The sequence below is a fragment of the Silene latifolia genome, chromosome Y (genome assembly GCF_048544455.1).
Source record: "Silene latifolia isolate original U9 population chromosome Y, ASM4854445v1, whole genome shotgun sequence".
Classification (NCBI taxonomy): Eukaryota; Viridiplantae; Streptophyta; class Magnoliopsida; order Caryophyllales; family Caryophyllaceae; genus Silene; species Silene latifolia.
The window spans coordinates 393,696,650-393,714,723 of NC_133538.1; the positions used below are offsets into that span (position 1 = coordinate 393,696,650).

At 32.0% G+C, this 18,074-nt stretch overlaps 1 long non-coding RNA gene across 2 annotated transcripts; it reads left to right on the forward strand.

Moving 5' to 3' along the window:
* The first annotated feature begins 14,172 nt into the window (after positions 1-14,172).
* On the forward strand, positions 14,173-16,132 carry LOC141634438 (uncharacterized). 2 transcript variants are annotated; one of them, XR_012539156.1, is made up of 4 exons: positions 14,173-14,259; positions 15,263-15,338; positions 15,536-15,595; positions 15,953-16,132. It is a non-coding gene; the product is annotated as an uncharacterized LOC141634438 (long non-coding RNA). The 2 variants fall into 2 exon arrangements; XR_012539157.1 differs by lacking the exon at positions 15,263-15,338 and having other exon boundaries at positions 14,201-14,259; positions 15,953-16,125.
* The last annotated feature ends 1,942 nt before the right edge of the window (positions 16,133-18,074 follow it).

Below are 18,074 nucleotides of genomic sequence, written 5' to 3' on the forward strand. Positions count from 1 at the left end.
CTCTACACCAAAAACCGGTTGGTGTGTGTATATGGACCAATTTTTCTTTTTCTTTTTGTCTTCACAAGACAAATTGGTGTAAGGCTTTTGCATGGTCAAGTCACTATCAAGTGTCATAGACAAATGAATAAGACAAATGAACAAGACAAAATTTCCAAGCATGCCCACCTAATTTTCGGTTTCTATATTGTAATATGGAGTCCATTTTATTTTTGTCAATTGTACAATTGTATGTCATGTGACATGTGACATATTTTATGTCATGTTTTAATTTAAAATGCATATTTAACAAATTAAATATCATTTACAAATTAAATAAATCATATTTAACAAATTGACTAGTAATATAAAATTACTTTCTCATAAAATGGTCATTTAATTACTAGTTAGTATAATTCACAATATCTTGTAATTATAACTAACTTATCATTCTCATCTCGCGTGTTTCGCAAACACCGATTAATTTTAGTAATATAACTTCTTAAATTACTAAATAAAATCTTATTTAATCACATTAGAATAATATGTCATTTTCTCTCTTATGATAATAATTTGTTCAATTTTAAGGAATTAATTAATCTGAATCGGCATACAATTAATTAACCTTTTCAATTAAGGGAATCGTCCTTTAGGTGTGACCTCAAGGGATCAACTGGTCACCACCGTCGCACGACAGTAATGTCAAACTCTAGCCAGCCAATCATTACCGATATGTGTGGACCAGTTAACTATATATATTATGTATCATCCCTTCCGTATTCTTGCAATGAGATTTAATAATGATATTTAAATCATGTGATCGCACTATTGTTGAGGACACATTTCCCAACATTCTCCCACTTGTCCTCGACAAGTGTGCGTCTCCAATTCTCTTGTCCTATTACTATCTCCCACTCAATGCAAGGTGTCTTTCGGGTCGTACTTGCAAGTGATCATATCGAGAGTGGTTTCCTCAATCTGAGAATAACTCGATTGACCGGATTTATCTATCATAGATACCTTCTGAGCGTGGCCACGCATTTCCAGTTCATTACTCCTCGAGTGGCCCTGAGATATTATTTTAACCCTGACAAAGGGGTGGACAATTCCTATCGCACTTATTCTCTTCGACTAGCCACAGCCATCATAACCCAAAATATGCCCATTTGACCCCATTTACGAAGGTCGTAGTAACACAAATCAAAGTTAATCTGAAACTGTGCCATCTTAGGCGAACAGTCTTTAGTCAAAAGAATCGACTCATTAGAATACTATAGTAGCTCTCGCCACGACCAGGCTATAAAAATTTGCCAGAACTCTATAAGCGGTCACTGCCCGACAAAGTGTTCCTAACAGTCTGCCTATGTGATCGACTAGTCATCTCACATGACTCTATGGCACTTGAACTTGCCATCAATCGCATCACACTCTAGTCCCTTCGAGACGTCACCTCATACATGTGACTATGGGCGAATACCATGTTAATCCATTTTCACTTTAACGGGGTTCAATGTTGTCTCTACAACCCGTTTGGATGTAACAAAGTATAACAAAAGAGTTTTAAAGTAAAACTCGAACGACAAATGCGATTATCACATATGAATAGTCAATGCCTGATTACTATTTCATGTTCTATAATCTAATTTGATCTTGTACGTAGTTGTTCATTTCAATTCAATTGAAATGACATGACTCATCATGTTTAGCCTTTCAGAAGGCTTTGGTTAGTAGGTTTTCTCAACTTATTGTACCTTACTCAACCTTACTACATACTCGTTTTCCTTTGTAATGTATACATTTTCATTACAAAACTTTCTGAGTACGTGTCGAGATCCAATCAAGATATAGGCCCTCTAGCCTTAGAATAGCTCCCACTGTTTTCACAGTGTGTGGGACTCATCCTTCTTGCACATCTCATGAATGCAAGTGTACTCAATTTCCGTTATAAATATCTATCATTGTTCTTTATTGCCTAGAACGATTCTAGAAAATCTATTTCTTTAATAACATAGCCACAATGGTATCTTAACCATCCTAATGTGTTTTGATTATGGTTTTGTCAGAAACCATGCGCAATCTCAATTGTCAATTGTCACTTGTGTAACACCCTTACACAAAATTGCATCAAAAACACTTTGCTTTACTTCCTTAATGCTTCTGCAAGCACTTAAGGGTAATCTTTATGACTTACTTGGTAAAGATTACTTAAATTCGATTTTAAAACAATTCATCATACTCGAAGCATATGAAGTGTTATACATCATTTCCTATTTAATTGATTCAGCAGCGGAAGCAAATGGAATCAATCAAATATGTTCAATTTAATTGAACTAGTCATGAATCTTATCAACATAAGACTTCTTATTGACCCTAATATCATGTGGATTTATCTTCAGAAATCTAGATATTAAAGATGTATCATAATACTCCAAAAGTCTTAAATCATTCGCAATGATCAATATGTCATCCACATATAAGACTAATTAAAAATTTCCGTAACTCCCACTATTCTCCATGTATAAACACAACTTCTCGACTTATCGAGAAATGTTTTATCACATGATCAAATCATTGATTCCAACTCATTGATGTCCTACTTAAGATCCTCTCTTAAGTTTCATATTATCTTAGGATTGTAAGAATCTATAAAACTCATGACATGTATTGAATACATTCCTTCTTTTGAAGAAGTGGGTTTTAGATTCACTTGCTGTATGCATATCCTCATAATGAAACACAATCCCTAAGAAGATCCAAATAGACTTAAGCATTTCAATTAGTGCAAAACCCTTTGCAACCAATCTTGCTTTGAAATCTCTCTTTATTAGTGCAAAACCATGTGTCACTAATCAAGCCTTTTATTTCGGATTTTCATGGCTCTAAGCCTTGTATTGAGTTGTGACTTAAACACTCTTATGTAAGTCATTTGTTGATTACTTTCCTGAAGTAATCAACTTGAATCAAACAATTTCTTTTGTAAGTTATAAGCTCTTTACTTTCTTAAAAGTAGCATGAATTCATCATCTTTAACCAGTGACGAATTTAACCTCCTAGGTTTTAAAGAAACAACGTCTTACACAAAACGTCTCATGTAGCCAAGAAAGACCAGTTTCTTGCGACATAACATTCTTTGTGGCTCTTGAATAATTTCTTCCACTCTGTCTTCTAGAAATAAACTTGTATTTTAGAAAGACAGCTTCACGAGCCGCAAACCCGTCGTACTCGTGATAATTAAAAGGGAAAAGGGCATTTGTTTCTTGTGTAAGCTTACAAACATGGTACATATCTCATATGAAGCGTTTAGATTTAGTGGAAAAATAATTTAGACAAAATGATAAAATCCCCAAAAGGATCAAGTAACTCAAAGTGACTTGATGAAATCCAAACCATATCGAATAGCGTTTGATTTCTTATCCAACCACACATTATTCCATAATGCGTGCTAAGAGAGATTAACTTCTGATTCTAAATCACATTTCCTTTGGCTTATATCAAAGTCTTCACTTTGATAATCCTATCACGACTAAATCGTGATTCTTTGAACACTTTGAACTTCTTCAAAGATTTCTCTATTTACCTTATTAAGTGAACATCTTAGCGTCAACTTAAATCGTTGGTAAAAGAAAATGATCAACCTATTTTGGATCAATGATTTACAATCTCGATCTCCTTTTCAACCAAAAGGCACGAGACATCTTGCTTTGAATACAAGATACGCATATACCATAAGATCTAATGGTTTCAAGAGTACTCGATAACTCTTTGCGTTCATCATTCCAGAATCTAAGGTTTAATCTTGGGTTACCAATTTGAGTCTTGTATCATCTTCATGATATATCATTCTAGTTTGGTTTAGAATATAATCACCTTGATAATGGGTTAGCCATACATCAAATCGTGGTGTATAGGGTCACAAAAGTGAAACCTCTTTTGTATCTTAACAAGTTTGTATTCTTATTTAGAGTTTATGTACTTAATAGTCATAATTAAGTACAACTCTAAACCCAAAAACTAGATTGAGTATACAATGACTCTATCTCTCGACTTCATTGTTGCTAGTCGTCATATTCTAATCATCCTATGTATCAAACATAATGATGAAAACCTCCACTGGTTTCTAATATTGACGAAATAGTTCTAGCAAAATTTATGTTTAATCAAATAAACATTTAAAGAAGAAGGTCCCATTAGATGTCCCACATCTAACTTGCTGATTCTTCAATAATTTGGGATAGTTTCCTTTCTAGTGTCCAACATTTAAGACAGTGGAAACTTTATTAGTCAGGATTGATAGGTTTAGTATCGCTATTCTCAACAACTTTACTTTTAACATTACCTTGTATCAATTCCATTCTAATTTTACTTCTTGAACCTCATCCTTTTCTTAACGGTTTAAGAGAATGCTCCCACTCATTTCAAAGAGTCGTTACTTAGAGAAGCAAAGTTGAATCTTATGAAGATTACTCTTTAATTCAATTGTTTTAGTCTTAAAACTTTCATTGAAGTGGTTGCGTTATTTTGGTCAATTACGAATTCTGACAAAACTAATTACCAAAACAATTTATCGCTTTAAGGTACTTAATTTAATTAAGTATATGAAAAACAATCCATTGTAAGTAGATGTGTTAGCCAAGAATCAAAAACCTGTTTGATAATGAATAACTTTTATCTATATTCTTTACAAGAGATCCTTAGCAATGGTTCATTTGAGGTTTTAGAAGCAAATTCATATTTGTCTTTAGTTACGATGTTTTAATGGAGATTTGAATCAAAAATCGAAATGATATCGTATATGAATTGTCGTAAAGAAATAGAACAATATGATAACGGAATAATGGAAAACTTAACATTTATCGTTTTATTAATACTTGTAAATAACAAGTAAAGCATTTACATAGTGACCTCTACCCAACTATGATAAATGATTCCAAGATCCAAATTCATATTAACTTGGGCACGGTAGGGCCGATTCATCCCTTATTAATATAACTCGGTGGATTAACACTTTAATCGATTCTACTTTTAGAACTCTTGGTCGATAAAATTACATTAACATTTATCTTTTGCCCGGAACACATGCGACTACGGTCACGAATACTTCCGTTGAGCTCAATCCAAATTTCGAATAAATGTGTCCATGATCCAAATCCACATCAACTTGGGCACGGTAGGGCCGATTCATCCCTCATCAACATGAATTCGGTGGATAGACATTTATCACCCACTTCACCAACGTAACAAGGTTTGTCTTACGGTAAAGCCGGCTCAACTTCCTTGCGAAACTGGTACTTCATGGTTTCTACTATTTGATAAGGCTATGTCTCAATTGATTATTTTTAGCGAGAGGTCATGTCAATTTATTATCTATCACGTTTTAAGTGAACTAAAGCGGTGAACTACGATAATTATAATTGACACGGTCGATCTACTCGATTAAAAAGATAATGCATGTTTTAGTTATGGCGATTTAGCGATGCATGCGACATATAAATAAAATGCAAAGCATAAATTAAATCCTAGTATGGGCTTCCTAAAATAGAAAAACTATTTAACTATTACACATTCGGAAACCAACTCCATTGGTCCCTTGAACTTCGGTTGTGGCACGCATCTCGAGGTAACACCGTCTTTATGTATCGCCTTCTTGAGTGACACCGTTTTCAAGGAACTCCGGAATAAATAAATTACATAACAAATTACATAATTTCCTATTATACATTTGTAACTAAAATAAAATAAATCTATTAAATTACAAAACGGTGATACGAGATCATAATAAATTACAACCGGAACGATATTCCCATACATTTCGGGTAATACCAATTTAAAAACTAAGGCCATACTAAGTAAAATTACATAATTCAAAATTACATAAAATAAAATTATGACAACCATAAATAAAATGCAGCATTATAATATGTATGAACATGCCCAATTTTATGCTAAATCGCCTTTAAGGAGCCAATATCGTATATTTAACGGTTTTTACGGATTTGCGTGATTCAACCTTTTAAAATCACAATAAATTACATAAATTCATATTTATGCATAATATAATTACCCTAACCTTTTAGGACTCAAAATTAGTCTCCACTAACTATTTGACCATAATTAACTCATATTTCTTAAAATTGTTCATTAATGGACCTAAAATTACAATAAAAAGCTATAACCTTCAAATAAATCACAAAAATTCCAAATAAATTCAAATTTTGAAATTTAAACTCATGAACATTCTGGAAAAATACCATGACACTCATAATGTTCAAAAACTTAGGTCTAAAAAAGATAATAACATTCTGGAAAAACAATGTTGCGATTTATCGGATTTATCAATAAAAATCATAAAAACATGAGAAAAATTATATTCATCAACTTTTCAATTTTAGATCTGAAAAAGATAATAAAATTCAACATGTGACGTTTTTCCTTAGTCATGAAGTATGTTTTAGCAATTTTTCACTAATTAAGTCACTATTTATGCTATTTTTCATCAAAAATCCATAAATCATGCATGAAGACTTCATTATAGTCTATTATTTTACACACATCTTGTACAATTTCATGTGACAACATACTAAATTTATATGACCAGATTCGAAATATTTCTCATATTAACCTATTTTTCATTTAAATTCGATTTTTAACATGAAAAATCCATATTTCGAGCATAAAAACTCAAACAATTTTGAAAATTTCCAGATCATCTAAAAATAATATATTTGAAAACATATACAAAAACCACTGAAAAATTCGAAGTTTAGATAATTTTCGTCCAAAATTGACATTTTTATCATAAAAATCACATTTTAATGCCAATATTATATAAAATGAACAATAAAAATCCATAAATTAACCAAAATATCCTAAATACATTTTAGGATCAGAAACTTTAACATGCATAAATTATTTTCGTGATATATCATAATAACACAAATTAATGAGTTTTATATGTTAATCGTATAACTCGGAAAAACTATAACCGATTTGCATGCAAACAACCTTGTGCTCATGATACCGATTGTTGGAAATCTATATCTCATTATTTAACATATTCATATATGTTTTAATTAATTTAGTCATAAAATTAATTACTAATCTTATGCATGCAAACTTAAATAAGAAGAGATAAGAAAATCAATTTCTCACCATATAAATTTCGGTCAAATGGGCACCAACAATATCTCCTTCTTGTTAGTTCTTGAGCTTTCCAATATTGGATGAACATACATGACCTCAAAGTAGAAGCCCTCCAATTAGTAGCACCCAAGACAATCCCTTAATCCCACAAACTAATATGTACTAGATATTTCTAATGTGGTTTACCTTAAAATCTATTACTAATACTCATATACTACTTCTAGTATTATTAGTGTATGATTTAAACAAATTAGATTCATCAAACTTGATTTTGTGATGAACAAGAGAGAGAAAGGAGTTTTTATCAAAACATGAGAGAATGATGAAAATTATGAAGAAAAATCATCTACACTCTACACCAAAAACCGGTTGGTGTGTGTATATGGACCAATTTTTCTTTTTCTTTTTGTCTTCACAAGACAAATTGGTGTAAGGCTTTTGCATGGTCAAGTCACTATCAAGTGTCATAGACAAATGAATAAGACAAATGAACAAGACAAAATTTCCAAGCATGCCCACCTAATTTTCGGTTTCTATGTTGTAATATGGATTCCATTTTATTTTTGTCAATTGTACAATTGTATGTCATGTGACATGTGACATATTTTATGTCATGTTTTAATTTAAAATGCATATTTAACAAATTAAATATCATTTACAAATTAAATAAATCATATTTAACAAATTGACTAGTAATATAAAATTACTTTCTCATAAAATGGTCATTTAATTACTAGTTAGTATAATTCACAATATCTTGTAATTATAACTAACTTATCATTCTCATCTCGCGTGTTTCGCAAACATCGATTAATTTTAGAAATATAACTTCTTAAATTACTAAATAAAATCTTATTTAATCACATTAGAATAAGATGTCATTTTCTCTCTTATGATAATAATTTGTTCAATTTTAAGGAATTAATTAACCTGTATCGGCATACAATTAATTAACCTTTTCAATTAAGGGAATCGTCCTTTAGGTGTGACCTCAAGGGATCAACTGGTCACCACCGTTGCACGACTGTAATGTCAAACTCTAGCCAGCCAATCATTACCGATATGTGTGGACCAGTTGACTATATATATTATGTATCATCCCTTCCGTATTCTTGCAATGAGATTTAATAATGATATTTAAATCATGTGATCGCACTATTGTTGAGGACACATTTCCCAACATTCTCCCACTTGTCCTCGACAAGTGTGCGTCTCCAATTCTCTTGTCCTATTACTATCTCCCACTCAATGCAAGGTGTCTTTCGGGTCGTACTTGCAAGTGATCATATCGAGAGTGGTTTCCTCAACTGAGAATAACCGATTGACCGGATTTATCTATCATAGATACCTTCCGAGCGTGGCCACGCATTTCCAGTTCATTACTCCTCGAGTGGCCCTGAGATATTGTTTTAACCCTGACAAAGGGGTGGACAATTCCTATCGCACTTATTCCTTCGACTAGCCACAGCCATCATAACCCAAAATATGCCCATTTGACCCCATTTACGAAGGTCGTAGTAACACAAATCAAAGTTAATCAAAACTGTGTGCCATCTTAGGCGAACAGTCTTTAGTCAAAAGAATCGACTCATTAGAATACTATAGTAGCTCTCGCCACGACCAGGCTATATAAATTTGCCAGAACTCTATAAGCGGTCACTGCCCGACAAAGTGTTCCTAACAGTCTGCCTATGTGATCGACTAGTCATCTCACATGACTCTATGGCACTTGAACTTGCCATCAATCGCATCACACTCTAGTCACTTCGAGACGTCACCTCATACATGTGACTATGGGCGAATACCATGTTAATCCATGTTCACTTTAACGGGGTTCAATGTTGTCTCTACAACCCGTTTGGATGTAACAAAGTATAACAAAAGAGTTTTAAAGTAAAACTCGAACGACAAATGCGATTATCACATATGAATAGTCAATGCCTGATTACTATTTCATGTTCTATAATCTAATTTGATCTTGTACGTAGTTGTTCATTTCAATTCAATTGAAATGACATGACTCATCATGTTTAGCCTTTGAGAAGGCTTTGGTTAGTAGGTTTTATCAACTTCTTGTACCTTACTCAACCTTACTACATACTCGTTTTCCTTTGTAATGTATACATTTGCATTACAAAACTTTCTGAGTACGTGTCGAGATCCAATCAAGACATAGGCCCTCTAGCCTTAGAATAGCTCCCACTGTTTTCACAGTGTGTGGGACTCATCCTTCTTGCACATCTCATGAATGCAAGTGTACTCAATTTCCGTTATAAATATCTATCATTGTTCTTTATTGCCTAGAACGATTCTAGAAAATCTATTTCTTTAATAGCATAGCCACAATGGTATCTTAACCATCCTAATGTGTTTTGATTATGGTTTTGTCAGAAACCATGCGCAATCTCAACTGTCAATTGTCACTTGTGTAACACCCTTACACAAAATTGCATCAAAAACACTTTGCTTTACTTCCTTAATGCTTCTGCAAGCACTTAAGGGTAATCTTTATGACTTACTTGGTAAAGATTACTTAAATTCGATTTTAAAACAATTCATCATACACGAAGCATATGAAGTGTTATACATCATTTCCTATTTAATTGATTCAGCAGCGGAAGCAAATGGAATCAATCAAATATGTTCAATTTAATTGAACTAGTCATGAATCTTATCAACATAAGACTTCTTATTGACGCTAATATCATGTGGATTTATCTTCAGAAATCTAGATATTAAAAATGTATCATAATACTCCAAAAGTCTTAAATCATTCGCAATGATCAATATGTCATCCACATATAAGACTAATTAAAAATTTCCGTAACTCCCACTATTCTCCATGTATAAACACAACTTCTCGACTTATCGAGAAATGTTTTATCACATGATCAAATCATTGATTCCAACTCATTGATGTCCTACTTAAGATCCTCTCTTAAGTTTCATATTATCTTAGGATTGTAAGAATCTATAAAACTCATGACATGTATTGAATACATTCCTTCTTTTGAAGAAGTGGGTTTTAGATTCACTTGATGTATGCATATCCTCATAATAAAACACAATCCCTAAGAAGATCCAAATAGACTTAAGCATTTCAATTAGTGCAAAACCCTTTGCAACCAATCTTGCTTTGAAATCTCTCTTTATTAGTGCAAAACCCTTTGTCACTAATCAAGCCTTTTATTTCGGATTTTCATGGCTCTAAGCCTTGTATTGAGTTGTGACTTAAACACTCTTATGTAAGTCATTTGTTGATTACTTTCCTGAAGTAATCAACTTGAATCAAACAATTTCTTTTGTAAGTTATAAGCTCTTTACTTTCTTAAAAGTAGCATGAATTCATCATCTTTAACCAGTGACGAATTTAACCTCCTAGGTTTTAAAGAAACAACGTCTTACACAAAATGTCTCATGTAGCCAAGAAAGACCAGTTTCTTGCGACATAACATTCTTTGTGGCTCTTGAATAATTTCTCCCACTCTGTCTTCTAGAAATAAACTTGTATTTTAGAAAGACAGCTTCACGAGCCGCAAACCCGTCGTACTCGTGATAATTAAAAGGGAAAAGGGCATTTGTTTCTTGTGTAAGCTTACAAACATGGTACATATCTCATATGAAGCGTTTAGATTTAGTGGAAAAATAATTTAGACAAAATGATAAAATCCCCAAAAGGATCAAGTAACTCAAAGTGACTTGATGAAATCCAAACCATATCGAATAGCGTTTGATTTCTTATCCAACCACACATTATTCCATAATGCGTGCTAAGAGAGATTAACTTCTGATTCTAAATCACATTTCCTTTGGCTTATATCAAAGTCTTCACTTTGATAATCCTATCACGACTAAATCGTGATTCTTTGAACACTTTGAACTTCTTCAAAGATTTCTCTATTTACCTTATTAAGTGAACATCTTAGCGTCAACTTAAATCGTTGGTAAAAGAAAATGATCAACCTATTTTGGATCAATGATTTACAATCTCGATCTCCTTTTCAACCAAAAGGCACGAGACATCTTGCTTTGAATACAAGATACGCATATACCATAAGATCTAATGGTTTCAAGAGTATTCGATAACTCTTTGCGTTCATCATTCCAGAATCTAAGGTTTAATCTTGGGTTACCAATTTGAGTCTTGTATCATCTTCATGATATATCATTCTAGTTTGGTTTAGAATATAATCACCTTGATAATGGGTTAGCCATACATCAAATCGTGGTGTATAGGGTCACAAAAGTGAAACCTCTTTTGTATCTTAACAAGTTTGTATTCTTATTTAGAGTTTATGTACTTAATAGTCATAATTAAGTACAACTCTAAACCCAAAAACTAGATTGAGTATACAATGACTCTATCTCTCGACTTCATTGTTGCTAGTCGTCATATTCTAATCATCCTATGTATCAAACATAATGATGAAAACCTCCACTGGTTTCTAATATTGACGAAATAGTTCTAGCAAAATTTATGTTTAATCAAATAAACATTTAAAGAAGAAGGTCCCATTAGATGTCCCACATCTAACTTGCTGATTCTTCAATAATTTGGGATAGTTTCCTTTCTAGTGTCCAACATTTAAGACAGTGGAAACTTTATTGGTCAGGATTGATAGGTTTAGTATCGCTATTCTCAACAACTTTACTTTTAACATTACCTTGTATCAATTCCATTCTAATTTTACTTCTTGAACCTCATCCTTTTCTTAACGGTTTAAGAGAATGCTCCCACTCATTTCAAAGAGTCTTTACTTAGAGAAGCAAAGTTGAATCTTATGAAGATTACTCTTTAGTTCAATTGTTTTAGTCTTAAAACTTTCATTGAAGTGGTTGCGTTATTTTGGTCAATTACGAATTCTGACAAAACTAATTACCAAAACAATTTATCGCTTTAAGGTACTTAATTTAATTAAGTATATGAAAAACAATCCATTGTAAGTAGATGTGTTAGCCAAGAGTCAAAAACCTGTTTGATAATGAATAACTTTTATCTATATTCTTTACAAGAGATCCTTAGCAATGGTTCATTTGAGGTTTTAGAAGCAAATTCATATTTGTCTTTAGTTACGATGTTTTAATGGAGATTTGAATCAAAAATCGAAATGATATCGTATATGAATTGTGGTAAAGAAATAGAACAATATGATAACGGAATAATGGAAAACTTAACATTTATCGTTTTATTAATACATGTAAATAACAAGTAAAGCATTTACATAGTGACCTCTACCCAACTATGATAAATGATTCCAAGATCCAAATTCATATTAACTTGGGCACGGTAGGGCCGATTCATCTCTTATTAATATAACTCGGTGGATTAACACTTTAATCGATTCTACTTTTAGAACTCTTGGTCGATAAAATTACATTAACATTTATCTTTAGCCCGGAACACATGCGACTACGGTCACGAATACTTCCGTTGAGCTCAATCCAAATTTCGAATAAATGTGTCCATGATCCAAATCCACATCAACTTGGGCACGGTAGGGCCGATTCATCCCTCATCAACATGAATTCGGTGGATAGACATTTATCACCCACTTCACCAACGTAACAAGGTTTGTCTTACGGTAAAGCCGGCTCAACTCCCTTGCGAAACTGGTACTTCATGGTTTATACTATTTGGTAAGGCTATGTCTCAATTGATTATTTTTAGCGAGAGGTCATGTCAATTTATTATCTATCACGTTTTAAGTGAACTAAAGCGGTGAACTACGATAATTATAATTGACACGGTCGATCTACTCGATTAAAAAGATAATGCATGTTTTAGTTATGGCGATTTAGCGATGCATGCGACATATAAATAAAATGCAAAGCATAAATTAAATCCTAGTATGGCCTTCCTAAAATAGAAAAACTATTTAACTATTACACATTCGGAAACCAACTCCATTGGTCCCTTGAACTTCGGTTGTGGCACGCATCTCGAGGTAACACCGTCTTTATGTATCGCCTTCTTGAGTGACACCGTCTTCAAGGAACTCCGGAATAAATAAATTACATAACAAATTACATAATTTCCTATTATACATTTGTAACTAAAATAAAATAAATCTATTAAATTACAAAACGGTGATACGAGATCACAATAAATTACAACCGAATCGATATTCCCATACATTTCGGGTAATACCAATTTAAAAACTAAGGCCATACTAAGTAAAATTACATAATTCAAAATTACATAAAATAAAATTATGACAATCATAAATAAAATGCAGCATTATAATATGTATGAACATGCCCAATTTTATGCTAAATCGCCTTTAAGGAGCCAATATCGTATATTTAACGGTTTTTACGGATTTGCGTGATTCAACCTTTTAAAATCACAATAAATTACATAAATTCACACTACTACAAAAAATGGAATAAGTAACGCATAATAGAGAATGGTCAAGTTATATAACCGTTCTTCAGGAATAAAGAGAACGCTTATCTTAAATAAGCGTTGTGTAAAAATAAGAATAGAGAACGCTTTTTGCATTAACAGTTCTCTATCTTTTTAAAAAGAAAAAAAGTAAAAAAAATAATAATTGGAAACTCAAGTGCCACGTCTAATCCTAATAAGTAACTGGCAAAATCTCGTCTAACATAAAGAAATTGAAAAAAAATAATAATAAAACTTAAACTCACCAGTGGACCACTCCCCCTTTTACTTCCTCTCATCTCCTTCCATCGACAACCGCCTTCTACCGCCTTACATTGTCGGTCGCTTCACCACCCTCAGCCTCTCTATTTTGATCTAAATTTCTAGGTTTTGCACACCTTATCCAAATTTTTGGGATTTATCGTGTTACAGTCCGAATTGCGCTTATAAATCGAGAAATTAATTTATTCGTTTCTATGAAAAATTGCAGGTTATTATTGCTATTTTGAGTTCATTATATAGTTTGCTAAGCGTGGTTGTACTACACACCCTTGTAAGTACAAAAAACTAGAATCAGCGATCGATTGTTTAATACTTCTTGATTGATTTTCTAGGGTTTATTGATTTATTTGATTTTTGATGTGTTTTTTTATTGTAATTCGAAAATACCGATTTGCAAAGCGTTTATGCACATTGAGCAAAGAATCGAATATATGTTATGTGGTTCATCAGTTCATGTCAAGTATTTCGACAAGGTTTCTTCTTATTTTATATCTCATTATCATTGATATCTTGATTTTATCTTTGAGGTTTTCTTTGCGTATCATTGAATTGCGGAATGTGGTTACAATATCCTGCAGTTGTATGCACTGGTTATTTGACTTTAGCAATTCAAATCAATTGTCATTATGTTAAGCAAAACTTCATAATTTGACAATAAGAAAGAAGGGGCAGATGAAAGATAAAAGACGGAAACTATATTGACCATTAATTTGTACTTGTAACATACTGTATAAAAGAGGGATTAATTGAAGTAGCTACTATATTTTATTCAATTTAAGTGATACGGAGTACTATATGATGGAATTCAATCTGGTGATATTATGAATTAATGCGAATTGGTGGTATTTTTTGGTTGATATTGTGATATGCATTTTTGATAATGAATTTTGTTGCTGGCTAAGCTTAATCATATGGAACAATTGTTGATATTGTTGATCATTGCTGAGGCTATATTGATGAAGCTTTATCATGTGATTTTGAGTGTGAATTCTATAATATGCTTTCACCTTTAAGTGAGATGTTGCATGTTCCCTTGAGACATGTTTTTGATAAAACACAGAGAATGAATTGGGAAAAGTATCCCAGTGCACAAAGGCATAATGTGCAAATTTTTCCTTTATCGGTTCAAACTTGACCAGTTCCTATGTCTTTCAATATTTATTAAAATGCTCATCAATTCTGTTATTAGTGCACCTGCATTGAACGTATTAGGAACAAGGCTATGGTTCGACTGTGTTTTTAAAAATGAGTATTGGAATTACGAGTACATGTGTATGTCTATTTTTGATGGCTTTTGATTTTATGCGGTCTGATGCTTCCTATAACAACGTCCATCAGCTTTAACGTTTCCTCAGTCTTACCTTAGAACGAATATTCTTTGACTTCATAGGAGGCAATTATCTACTATTAAAACACTGGTTTTTCTCCTTATGTGTTTAATTGAGCTAATCCTTTCATGTTTGGTGTATTCGTCAGATAATTATTACCTTATGTGAAGACCTTATTGTCTTAGGAAGTCAATAATTCATCGCCTATAAGTGCAACGCTCTAGGTAATAATTGACTAGTATTTATCATTGTCTATTTTTAGGTCTCTTAAATACAAATGTCAACTTATTTCTCGTCTTCCCTTGCATTGACACTTGACAATAACTTTTAGAACCATGAATAGATACATGTGAATCGTACTCACTGGTCCTGCCCATATAGCTTTTTGTATGTCATTTTATTGATTGTACTCCGTATATAGGAACTGCATTCTACCAGGGGTATGGTGGCCAATGAAAGAGCAAGAGCTTTCCAACTTCAGGTATAACTTGATTTCTGGTTTCATCCAAAGTTACTGTCAACTGGACTTATTTGAAGACGATACAATCTAAGGATCTTAATTCACAATGTTACTCATAATTGTTACTCAGCGCCTAGTGATTCCCGAACTGGTTCGAACATATTCTTTCACGACGCTGGCTTTAAATCTATGTCAGACACACTATTAACAACTTATTTTGTATCAGATGTGGCGTATTCATTTTAAACTAGGTGCAGTTTTTATTATGGGTCATCCGGACACAAGCTTTTTGCGTTTTCAACAAAATGGTTAAGATGCGTACAGATTTAGGCATTTAGTTGTTGAGTGTTGCAATTATTTGATGCAAATATCTTGCAGGTTGAAGTTTTTCATCTTAAGCAGAGATTGCAGTCATTGGAGAACCGAACATCGACACCAAGAAAGCCATTCCAAGTATAGTACAGCAATGACTCATTTCCTTCAAAAATCACATCAGCTTTAGGAAGAAGCATCTTTGGGCATTCATCATTTTGAAGCTGTATATATAATATCGTATGTTCATAGTAGATGGATAGTATTCAATTTGTAAATACTGAAAACAAACTTGTGATACGGTGTATGCCACTTTTGGAGTAATAAAAGTGACTACTTTCTCATGTTTTGTGTCTTTGTTTTAATTTTCAGTATTTCGCCATTTATATTATATACGTAGTATTTTTTTTTTTTAAAAAAATAAGAAGAATAGAGAATTGTTGGCTAAGCCCACCGTTCTCTATTCCTATGAAAAGAGAACGCTTATAAGGCGTTCTCTAAATATCATTTCAACAGTTCTCTATGATTGTGAATAGAAAACGCCTCTTCCAACCGTTTTATAAGCTTTAGAGAACACTGACCAAAAGAACGCCTCTAAGGCGTTATCTAAAGATTATTTCAACAGTTCTCTAAGCCTATTATTGTAGTAGTGTCATATTTATGCATAATTTAATTACCCTAACCTTTTAGGACTCAAAATTAGTCTCCACTAACTATTTGACCATTATTAACTCATATTTCTTAAAATTGTTCATTAATGGACCTAAAATTACAATAAAAAGATATGACCTTCAAATAAATCACAAAAATTCCAAATAAATTTGAAATTTGAAATTTAAACTCATGAACATTCTGGAAAAATACCATGACACTCATAATATTCAAAAGCTTAGGTCTGAAAAAGATAATAACATTCTGGAAAAACAATGTTGCGGTTTATCGGATTTATCAATAAAAATCATAAAAAAATGAGAAAAATTATATTCATCAACTTTTTAATTTTAGATCTGAAAAAGATAATAAAATTCAACATGTGACATTTTTTCTTAGTCATGAAGTATGTTTTAGCAATTTTTCACTAATTAAGTCACTATTTATGCTATTTTTCATCAAAAATCCATAAATCATGCATGAAGACTTCATTATAGCCTATTATTTTACAAACATCTTGTAAAATTACATGTGACAACATACTAAATTTATATGACCAGATTCGAAATATTTCTCATATTAACCTATTTTTCATTTAAATTCGATTTTTAACATGAAAAATCCATATTTCGAGCATAAAAACTCAAACAATTTTGAAAATTTTCAGATCATCTAAAAATAATATATTTGAAAACATATACAAAAACCACTGGAAAATTCGAAGATTAGCTAATTTTCGTCCAAAATTGACATTTTTATCATAAAAATCACATTTTAATGCCAATATTATATAAAATGAACAATAAAAATCCATAAATTAACCAAAATATCCTAAATACATTTTAGGATCAGAAACTTTAACATGCATAAATTATTTTCGTGATATATCATAATAACACAAATTAATGAGTTTTATATGTTAATCGTATAACTCGGAAAAACTATAACCGATTTGCATGCAAACAACCTTGTGCTCATGATACCGATTGTTGGAAATCTATATCTCATTATTTAACATATTCATATATGTTTTAATTAATTTAGTCATAAAATTAATTACTAATCTTATGCATGCAAACTTAAATAAGAAGAGATAAGAAAATCAATTTCTCACCATATAAATTTCGGTCAAATGGGCACCAACAAGATCTCCTTCTTGTTAGTTCTTGAGCTTTCCAATATTGGATGAACATACATTACCTCAAAGTAGAAGCCCTCCAATTAGTAGCACCCAAGACAATCCCTTAATCCCACAAACTAATATGTACTAGATATTTGTAATGTGGTTTACCTTAAAATCTATTACTAATACTCATATACTACTTCTAGTATTATTAGTGTATGATTTAAACAAATTAGATTCATCAAACTTGATTTTGTGATGAACAAGAGAGAGAAAGGAGTTTTTATCAAAACATTAGAGAATGATGAAAATTATGAAGAAAAATCCTCTACACTCTACACCAAAAACCGGTTGGTGTGTGTATATGGACCAATTTTTCTTTTTCTTTTTGTCTTCACAAGACAAATTGGTGTA